The following is an 11,093-nucleotide window of genomic DNA, read 5'->3' as shown; positions in this document are numbered from 1 at the left end:
GGTCCCTAAAGGGCATTTTTCGCCACATCAACATCATAACGTCACTTAAATAATGTGTAGTGGTTAACACCCATTAATTTAGATCCAATCATTACTTTCCTGTTAGACCCTAACACGTCTTAACCAAAAGTTGGAGCAGAAAATACTAACTTTAACCATTTAACAACGATTCCTTTAAAGAATTACAACATTCATCCTTAATTTATATATCGAAAATAAATTGCGAACACAAATTAAGAGACCACCCTTCCGTACAATCCATGTTCTTTAACTCGATATTCACCTGCTTATCCTTCGTGGCAATTAGTAATAATTCGTGTAACCTGCAGTCACCATAAAGAATCGACATATTAATTGATAACATCATACTTATATTATAAACATATAGCTAAAGGATCATATTGCGTTCTAACGGCGAAATATATTTCATTCAATTATCCTTCCAAACTCATCCACTACTTCCCGGCATCAACTCTCTTGGACCCAACGTTATCATACCTGCACTTTTCATTTCATTCTCAACGATAACATGATTAGCAACGGTATTCTTAAACATATTGAAAACCCAAAACTTCATTTAAACATAATCCACTAATCTACGTTCATTAAGCTACATCACGAATATACACCTTCGTATAACCAACACATACATACTTGTCTCATACTCATATACTCATATGTAAGTTGTTCATACTGTTACACGCACTATGAATTCATATTGTCATACACATACGCAACACACATTCGCTTAATTTATTCTGAACACCGTACTTAGTTAGGCACCCCATTTTCTATTTATAAACATGCTATTATGTAATAGTTTTGTCCCTTCACACGTCTATTGCATTCAATAAAATTTTACTTATAACACTTAATCATGATCATAATGAAACCACATTTTCATACATCCACATACATGTAATATCTTCGTACATGCTCCCTTAGGTTTCCGTCCTTAATATATCATTCCAAGCTTTCACATCGTTATCCACCTTATCACCTACTTTTCATTTTATTTAACTTTTTATCATATATATAATATGTTTTTAATTTATTTACTTAATTGTATCATTTATAATTAGTAAAATATAATTTAAAAAATCATAACAATATAATTATTTTATTATTTATTTTATATTTTTTATTAGGTTGTCGAGTATTTTTATTTAATATAAATTCAAATAAAATAGTAAAAAGGAACATTTGATTCTTCCAACGGCTCTTTCAAATGTAACGTGTCATCTCCAAAGTCCAACCTAGATGATTAGGATATGATGTATAGGGTTTTTGTGTGTTTAATTTGAACTTAATATTTTATGTTTAGTTAGGTTTGTGTAATATTTAATTAGGTCTGTATAATATTATAATTAGGTTTGTGTAATAGTTTAATTCAATTTATGTAATTTGGTTTATATATTTTATGTTTAATTTAATTAGATTTAAAAATTTTTTAACATATAAAGTTATTTTTTATTAAATCAAATATTAAATCCATGGGGTCCTCTATCATCCAACCAGACTAGTCCGGTGTATCAAACACACGCTAACCCGAACCGGTACACATCATCATCTCCATCGCGCTATCGGTCCGTTGAGATCGTTCGGATCTTGGATGGGGTTGAGCAAACCCCCGTTGAAGATGTTCTAAGAATGAGTAAAGGTTTTGTTTACTATTTCTCCATCTTTATACCTTTAAAAGTGTTGTAAATGAGTTTGAACAAACATTCTTTTGTTTTGTTTTCATAGTTTATTATGAATAAATAAATAAATAAACTAATTTATTGTGTTCATTCTTTTAATTAGGGTTGCATACTTGCATACGAACCAAACGTTCAGCGAACAGTTTGTGAACTGTTTAGCAGGAAGTTCGTTTGTGTTCGTTCGTTTATTAAACAAACGAACACAAACAAGAAATTATGTTTGTCTAGTTAAATGAACGAATACGAACAGAGGTCGCACTCGTTTGTTTGTGTTCGTGAACGTTCGGTAACGTATTCATTTGTGTTCGATTGTTCATTAGAGTTTTTTTTATAATTTACTTAAATACTTCAAAATTCCGACAAATAAAATATTTAATAAGTGATAATGTATTATATATTCTGTTCATGAACGCTTGTTTGTGTTAATTTGTTTTTATTTATGTTCATTAACATTAGTTTGTGCTCAGTTGTGTTCATTATTGTTTGTTTCCGTTCGTTGCCTAAAATTAACAAACAAACACAAACGAACACGTTCATTTCCTTAACAAACGAACATAAACATAAAATCTCGTTCGGTAAGTGTTCATGAACAGTTCGTGAACACATATATTTCTTAACAAACGAACATGAAAAAAGTCTTGTTCGTGTTCATTCAGTTTATTTGCAGCCCTACATAGATAAACAGAAATAAATAAACATACATGTAAAAATATAAACTAACTATGGACTTAACCTTATAAAAATAATAAGGTTAACATATATATAGAATTATTATATTCATTCACTTGTAAAACATATTATTATAAATATTTATAATTATATGTGTACACACATACTTAAACAAACAATTTTCAAACATTCACAAACATAAATAAATGAAACGAATGAAGCATAATGCGTTCATTCATTTAGCTAAAATCAATTACATACAAATAGCTAGTTAAATAATCCAAATAAAAACTACTATCTTATTTGTTTAATAGACAAGTAGACTTCAAATCCATTCTTTGGTTTCAAAGTAAACCCTTTATCAACTATCTCTATATAAAAGAAAAGAAATTGAATAGTGCCAATATATTAACATGAGTTTTAGTTTTAGTGGCTTTGCTAACTTGAGTCTTTTTTATGAGTTTAGTGCTTTGTTAACCTATGACTATATTTTTTTGGAGTTTAGGTTTTCTAATAAACAAACTGATAGAGGTATGGTAAACCGCTTTCAACTTTTTAACGTACGTACTAAGCACGAGCATATATTCTTTTGGACATTTTTTTTAACTTTTTTTTTGCTACAACAAACAAATTCATAGCGGTACCGACTGAGTTTCTATCGTTTTCTTTTACGTTTACCTTTTCACTTACCTTATTGTTTAATCTTTTCTTTTTATTTTGATTTTTAGAGCAGAACTACGACGCAGATAACATTAAAACATTCGGATATCATTTTATTTGATTTTACAAATTTATTCATTGGTTATCATGGTGTACGATTCATAGCGAATATCAATCGCGTCCCAGCGTAACGCGCGGATGACTACAACCCTAATTACAAAACAAATATAAAAATAAATATTTATATTAAAAAAAGGTAAATTACACTTTTCGTCCTTTATGTTTGTAGCGAATTGCAATAAATGACCTTTAACTTTAATAACTACGGTCACCGTCATTTATTTGCAAAACCTGTTACACCTTAGGTCCTTTGACCCTAACCTGGTTAAAACTTTCAGTTAAGTGAGGTCATGTGCAACCAATGTGAGGGCAAAACAATCATTTAATACAAAATAAGAATGTCAAAATTTAAAAACTTATATAAAAATTATAAACCTAAACCATCATCATCATCATCTCCCTTGTACTCTGATGTGCACAAAATGCAACATATAAATTACATCAATTGTGGCGTGAAACTAACCCTTTTTAGTACTAATGTTGGAAAAAGTGTGTTTTTGTCTTCCTTTTATATTTTCAGGATTAAATTAGCTCAAATGAACAAAAGAAGCAAAAAGGCAACAAAATCTAACATAAATACAAGAAAAGGAACAAACGTGGCATGCCCGACCCCCCGACAGCATCTTCCCAAGCAAAATCAAGAAGACAGAAGGCTGAACACGCCCCATGCTCAGTGAGCACGGGGGCGTGCCCAAGTGTTAGCAGAAAAGACAAAGTTGTAGAAGCTTCTATCGCCCACCACGGGGTCGTGCTCAGCGGACACGGGGCCGTGGTCAACTATAAGATTCGCAAAATCCAGACAAATCTTGATAGTAAAGATACGCTTCTGCACACGGGGTCGTGCTCAGCAGACACGGGGGCGTGGTCAACTAATGCAGACAAACTGCAATTAATGAAGAAAGAGAGAAGGATGGACACGAGGCCGTGCCCAATGGACACGGGGCCGTGCCCGAGCTTCTGTTCAGCCTATAAATAGGAGTGCTTGGATCACTTGCAACTCATCCCTTGGCAAACCACCTCTCTCACACTTCACCTACCACCCACCACCATCACAACACCATCATCCATCATCCACCACCATTATTCATTGCCCATCATAGAGTGTGTGAGTCATCTCGGGATCCAAGATTGATCGTAAGAGTTCTTGACAATCAAAGGTCATGTTTGCCTAAGTCTCTTACATCACTTGGTGAAGACAAGTGTTTAGTGTAATACTTTTTATTTTTAATCTTTTCGCACTTTTTACTTGGTTATGTATTAATGACTTTAATAACTAGTTTCTTATGTTGAAGGTGATTCTTCCTTATCGTTTGTCCATGGTGTCTTGGCATTATTTTACTGTCTATATAAAATAAAAGATTTTCACCATTCATATCTCCACGGTCTATATGGAGGTATGTTGGCTACCTGGTCGGGGGTTAAGGGAACGGCTTGGTAAGAGTCTTGCCATTGTTCAGTGTATAGATCCTGCAAAGGACCTGGGTCAAATTTAGTAGGACCTCCTTCAATACCCACCGGTATTGGATGGCGGGGGTCCAAACTCTTTGATCCCCTCATAAGTTAAACTACTATTAATATTTTAACCCGGCTACTTAGGACTGTATCCCTGCTGACTCAGACTACTTAGCCGAGGGTAACGTCACCTTCAAAAGAGGGGCCTACCACAATATGCATTAATAACTTAATTAATTATCTTTCAATAATCCGACCCTTTAGGATTGTATCCTTGCTGACTCAAACTACTGGGTTAAGGGTAACGTCACCTTCAAAAGAGGGGCCTACTACAATAACTAAGATAATCTCTTTAAAAAGTGCAAAAGTGCGGAAATAATCAAAGGTTACACTATACACGAGTCGGAGCCAAGTGATTCATCTTGTCTATCTGTTTTTACTTTTATTTTATTTTTCAGCATTTTAGTTAGTTTTTATTTCTCTAGTTTAATATCTTTTTCTAAATTTTTGATTTGATTAGACGTTGAGGATAAACCGGTACTAAAAGCACTTGTGTCCTTGGACGACCTCGGTATCTTGCCAACACTATACTACGCTCACGATGGGTGCACTTGCCCATATGTGTGTTTGGTGTTAGTAAAATATCGTGTTTTATAAATTTAAAACTTGACTAACGTGTAAAAAGGGCTTAAAATATACTTAAATCAATATACACACCAACCCGCATCAAGTTTTTGGCGCCGTTGCCGGGGACACAAGGATTTTAAGAAAGCTTAAAATCGACGGCCTAATCAGTTTTACAAAACTTTTTCAAAACGCGCGCACATTTTTCTGCATTTTAGTTTAGTTTTGCATTTACAGTAGCCTGAACACGGGGCCGTGCTGCATATTTTTCATAAAAACACCCAGATACAGAGTCTGAACACGGGGCCGTGCTCACTGAACACGCCCCCGTGCTGCATAAAACCAGTAACTTTTATTAAAACGCCCAGATACAGATCCTGAACACGGGGCCGTGTCCAGCCTCTGTTTCCGTTTTTATTTTTGTTTTCTGGTCCCCAGACTCTATTGTGGTCTGCTGAGTGATTCTGATGGATCAATACTCAGGAGACTACAACTACACCTATGAGGAGGATGATTATAGGATAGACTATTGCACTAATTGTGGTAACTCGCACTCGATTCAATATTACAACTCATCTTAACCATTCACTTCATACACCTATTATGAGGAGCCCAGGTATGAGCCAACGACTTCATACACATCCTATGAAGACCAAAGGTATGAACCTTCTCCCTCATACTCATATTTTGATGAACCAAGGTATGAGCCTTCGTACTCATACTTTGATGAACCAAGATATGAGCCACCACCTTCATACTCTTATTATGAGGAACCATGGCGTGAAGAACCCACCTCATATGAGTATTATGAAGAACAAAATTACGACCCTTATCCATCATACACTTACAATGAAGAACAATGGTATGAACCATCTACTTCATATGAGTACTATGAGGAACCAAGGATTGAACAACCGGATTCAAGCTTTGAAAATCCCGATCCTTTCTCTATCACCGAAGTAACCGAAAAGATACTAGGACACCTTAAAACTATTGAACGTTATATAAAAGAGTTTCACGTAAGGAAAGAGGAGTCCCACACAAGAGAAGAATTAACTTGTAATAATAACGAAGAAATAGTTGAAGAGGTAAAAATGGAAGAACAAATAAGTGAAAAACCAACACATGAGTTAAACAACGAAAAAAGTGAGTCCGATAACGTTAAAATTCAAGAAGAGTCTAATTTTAAAGAAATTAAGCTCTTGTCACCTTCTTTCGAAAATCATTGTTTAGTACCCACTCATGCTAAGTTTTTAAAAGAGTTAAACACTAACACTAAAATTGACGAAACGGTAAGCGTTAAGTTAACTAACGATCAAACTTCGCTAATAAAAGAAGACCCTTTTGAAATCAACATTATACCGGTTCCATGTTTTTTTCAAAATTCATTTATTAGTAATATCACGATTGATAAAGATCTTTGTGTTAACATAATGCCTAATTACATTTTCGAAAAATTAAGTATTAGTGATTTTTCTCCACTTCAAATACCCATTTTTCTATCTAATCGGAAAGTAATACAATCAATCGGTATAGTTGAGGATGTCTTGGTTCAAACAAATCAATTGGTAATCCCAACCGACTTGTCATCCTTGATGACGCTCCTCTAGTGTTGGGACGACCTTTTGTAAAAACTCATGAAGCTTTGAAGAACCGGAAGTACAACAATCTACTTCTTCAATTAGGGGCATTCAAAAGGAGCATAGATCTTGAGCGCTCAATGAAATATCCTTTTGGCAATAATGACCCCCTAATTGAAGATGAAGATGAACCACCCGATACAAGTGAAAAGACGGACCACTTTGTTGAAGAAGAGGTCGCCATAGAACAAACTTTTAAGGTTCTAGATAAAAATGAGCAACCAAATAAGGAGTCTCCTAAAGACCCACCTCTTGAGCTCAAAGAACTTCCGAAAGGTTTGGAATATGCTTTTCTAGACAAAGATGGTAAATCACCTGTAATTAGTTCGTCTAAGTTAAGTAGTTTAGAAAAAGAAAAATTAATTAAACTTTTGAAAAAACACAAAAATGCGATCGCTTGGAAGCTTGTAGATATTAAAGGAATAAGTCCTTCCATGTGCACGCACAAAATTTTAATGAATGATGACTACAAATCGGTAATACAACCACAACGTAGAGTAAATCCAAATGTTCCAGAAGTGGTTAAAAACGAAGTCATCAAATTACTTGACGTCGGACTTATTTATCCTATCTCCGATAGTCCTTGGGTAAGTCCCGTTCAAATAGTTCCAAAGAAAGGATGTATGACGGTAATAACTAATGAAAAGAATGAATTAATACCAACGAGAACCGTCACAGGATGGAGAGTATGTATAGATTATAGACGATTAAATGAATCAACAAGGAAAGATCACTTTCCTTTACCCTTCATTGATCAAATGTTAGAAAGATTATCCGGTCATCAATTTTACTGTTTCTTGGATGGTTTTTCAGGTTACTTTCAAATCCCGATAGCACCCGAAGACCAAGAAAAGACAACTTTCACATGTCCCTATGGAACTTTTGCTTATCGATGCATGCCATTTGGTCTATGCAATGCCCCCGCAACATTCCAACGTTGCATGGTGGCCATCTTCCATGATATGATAGAAAAGACAATGGAAGCCTTCATGGACGACTTTTCTATCTTTGGGGATTTATACGACCAATGCCTCGATAACCTTGAACGAATGTTATCCCGCTGTGAGGAAACTAACCTCGCCCTTAACTGGGAAAAATGTCATTTCATGGTAACGAAGGGAATAGTACTCGGTCACAAAATCTCAAGCGAAGGAATGGAGGTTGATCAAGCCAAAATAGAAACTATTTCTCGATTGCCACCCCCATCCTCCGTTAGAGCCATCAGAAGTTTCCTAGGGCATGTCGGATTTTATAGACGGTTTATCAAAGACTTTTCTAAAATTTCAAGGCCTCTAAGAAAATTACTTGAAAAAGATGCCCCTTTCATCTTTGACAAGGATTGCAATCAAGCATTTCTAACCCTCAAGGAAATGCTAGTCAATGCACCTATCATGATAGCGCCTGATTGGAAATTACCTTTCGAAATCATGTGCGATGCAAGTGACTTTGCAGCTGGAGCTGTTTAAGAAAAGCATTTTTACCCAATTTATTATGCTAGTAAAACACTTAACGATGCACAAGAAAATTACACAACAACTGAAAAAGAGTTACTAGCTGTGGTATTTGCTTTTGATAAATTTTGTTCTTATCTTGTTCTTTCTAAAACAATAGTCTATACAGATCATGCAGCCATTCGATACCTTTTCAAGAAACAGGATGCTAAACCCCGTTTGATTAGGTGGATTTTACTCCTCCAAGATTTTGATATTGAAATCAAAGACAAAAGAGGAGCAGAAAACACTGCAGCAGATCATCTTTCACGCCTAGAAGACCCAGCTTTGGAGGAAACTAGGGACGAGCAAATCAACGAAAAAATTTCCAACGGAGTCCCTTGAGATGGTGGAATATAGACAAGAACCATGGTATGTCGACTATGCTAACTACTTAGCTAGCGGTATAGTCGTCGAAGGATGGCCACATCACCAAAGAAAAAAATTCTTTGCTGATGTAAAGCATTACTTTCGGGAAGATCCTTATCTTTTCAAAATGTGTGCCAACCAACTCATCCGACGGTGCGTACATGGTAGTGAAGCAAGAAGAATTCTCCACCATTGTCATGAAGGTCCATACGGAGGACATCATGGTGCCGCTAGTACCGCACGAAAGGTATTTGATTCAGGGTTTGATGTGCACAAAATGCAACATATAAATTACATCAATTGTGGCATAAAACTAACCCTTTTTTAGTACTAATGTTGGAAAAAGTGTTCTTTTGTCTTCCTTTTGTATTTTCATGATTAAATGAGCTCAAATGAACAAAAGAAGCAAAAATGCAGCTAAATCTAACATAAATACAAGAAAAAGAACAAACGTGGCATGCCCGACCTCCCGACAACATCTTCCTAAGCAAAACAAGAAGACAGAAGATTGAGCATGTCCCGTGCTCAGTGAGCATGGGGGCGTGCCCAAGTGTCAGCAGAAAAGACAAAGTGGTAGAAGCTTCTATTGCCCACCACGGGGACGTGCTCAGCGGACACGGGGCCGTGGTCAACTATAAGATTAGCGAAATCTAGGCTATCTTGATAGTACAGATATGCTTCTGCGCATGGGGTCGTGCTCAGCGGACACGGGGGGCGTGGTCAACTAATGCAGACAAACTGCATTTAAAGAAGAAAGAGAGTAGGATAGACACGGGGTCGTGCCCAATGGACACGGGGTTGTGCCCGAGCTTCTGTTCAGCCTATAAATAGGAGTGCTTGGAGCTCTTGCAATGCATCCCTTGGCACACCACCTCTCTCACACTTCACCCACCATCCACCACCATTACAACACCATCATCCACCACCATCATCCATTGTCCATCGTAGAGTGTGTGAGTCGTCTCGGGATCCAAGATTGATCGTAAGAGTTCTTGACAATCAAAGGCCATGTTTGCCTAAGTCTCTTACTTCACTTGGTGAAGACAAGTGTTTAGTGTAATACTTTTTATTTTTAATCTTTTGAACTTTTTAATTGGCTTTGTATTAATGATTTTAATTACTAGTTTCTTATGTTGAAGGTGATTCTTCCTTATCGTTTGTCCATGGTGTCTTGGCATTATTTTACTGTCTATATAAAATAAAAGATTTTTACCATTCATATCTCCACGGTCTATATGGAGGTATGTTGGCTACCTGGTCGGGGGTTAAGGGAATGGTTTGGTAAGAGTCTTGCCATTGTTCAGTGTATAGATCCTGCAAAGGACCTGGGTCAAATTTAGTAGGACCTCCTTCAATACCCACCAGTATTGGATGGCGGGGGTCCAAACTCTTTGATCCCCTCATAAGTTAAACTACTATTAAAACTTTAACCCGACTACTTAGGGCTGTATCCCTGCTGACTCAGACTACTTAGCCGAGGGTAACGTCGCCTTCAAATGAGGGGCCTACCACATTATGCATTAATAACTTAATTAATTATCTTTCAATAATCTGACCCTTTAGGATTGTATCCTTGCTGACTCAAACTACTGGGTTGAGGGTAACGGCACCTTCAAAAGAGGGGCCTACTATAATAACTAAGATAATCTCTTAAACAAGTGCAAAAGTGCGAAAATAATCAAAGGTTACACTACACACGAGTCGGATGCAAGTGATTCATCTTGTCTATCTGTTTTTATTTTTATTTTTATTTTCAGCATTTTAGTTAGTTTTATTTTTCTAGTTTAAAAAAAAAAACTTTTTCTAACTTTTGATTTGATTAGACGTTGAGGATAAACCGGTACTAAAAGCTCTTGTGTCCTTGGACGACCTCGGTATCTTACCAACACTATACTACGTCCACGATGGGTGCACTTGCCCATATGTGTGTTTAGTGTTAGTAAATATCGTGTTTTATAAATTTAAAACTTGGCTAAAAAGTGTAAAAGGGCATAAAATATACCCCTAAAATATATTACACCTAACGCACATCAGGGTTTTATTGGCCAACCATTTACAAAGACGCCCAAAGTCTTGTCAAGACATGTGATGCTTGCCATAGAACATGTAATATTTCTTCCAAAAATGAAATGCCCCAAAGTGGCATTCTTGTTTGTGAAATTTTTTATGTGTGGGGACTCGACTTTATGGGACCCTTCCACCGTCAAAAGGAAACAAATATATACTTGTGGCAGTCGACTACTTGTCTAAATGGGCCGAGGCCGAGGCACTTCCAACAAATGATGGAATAGTCGTGGTAAGATTTCTGAAAAAATTATTCTCTCGTTTTGGAACACCTAAAGCATTAATAAGTGATAGAGGTACCCATT

This window comes from Helianthus annuus, chromosome 8 (assembly GCF_002127325.2).
Source record: "Helianthus annuus cultivar XRQ/B chromosome 8, HanXRQr2.0-SUNRISE, whole genome shotgun sequence".
Taxonomy (NCBI): Eukaryota; Viridiplantae; Streptophyta; class Magnoliopsida; order Asterales; family Asteraceae; genus Helianthus; species Helianthus annuus.
The sequence above is the reverse complement of the archived record's forward strand: the minus strand, read 5'-3'. Positions refer to the sequence as shown.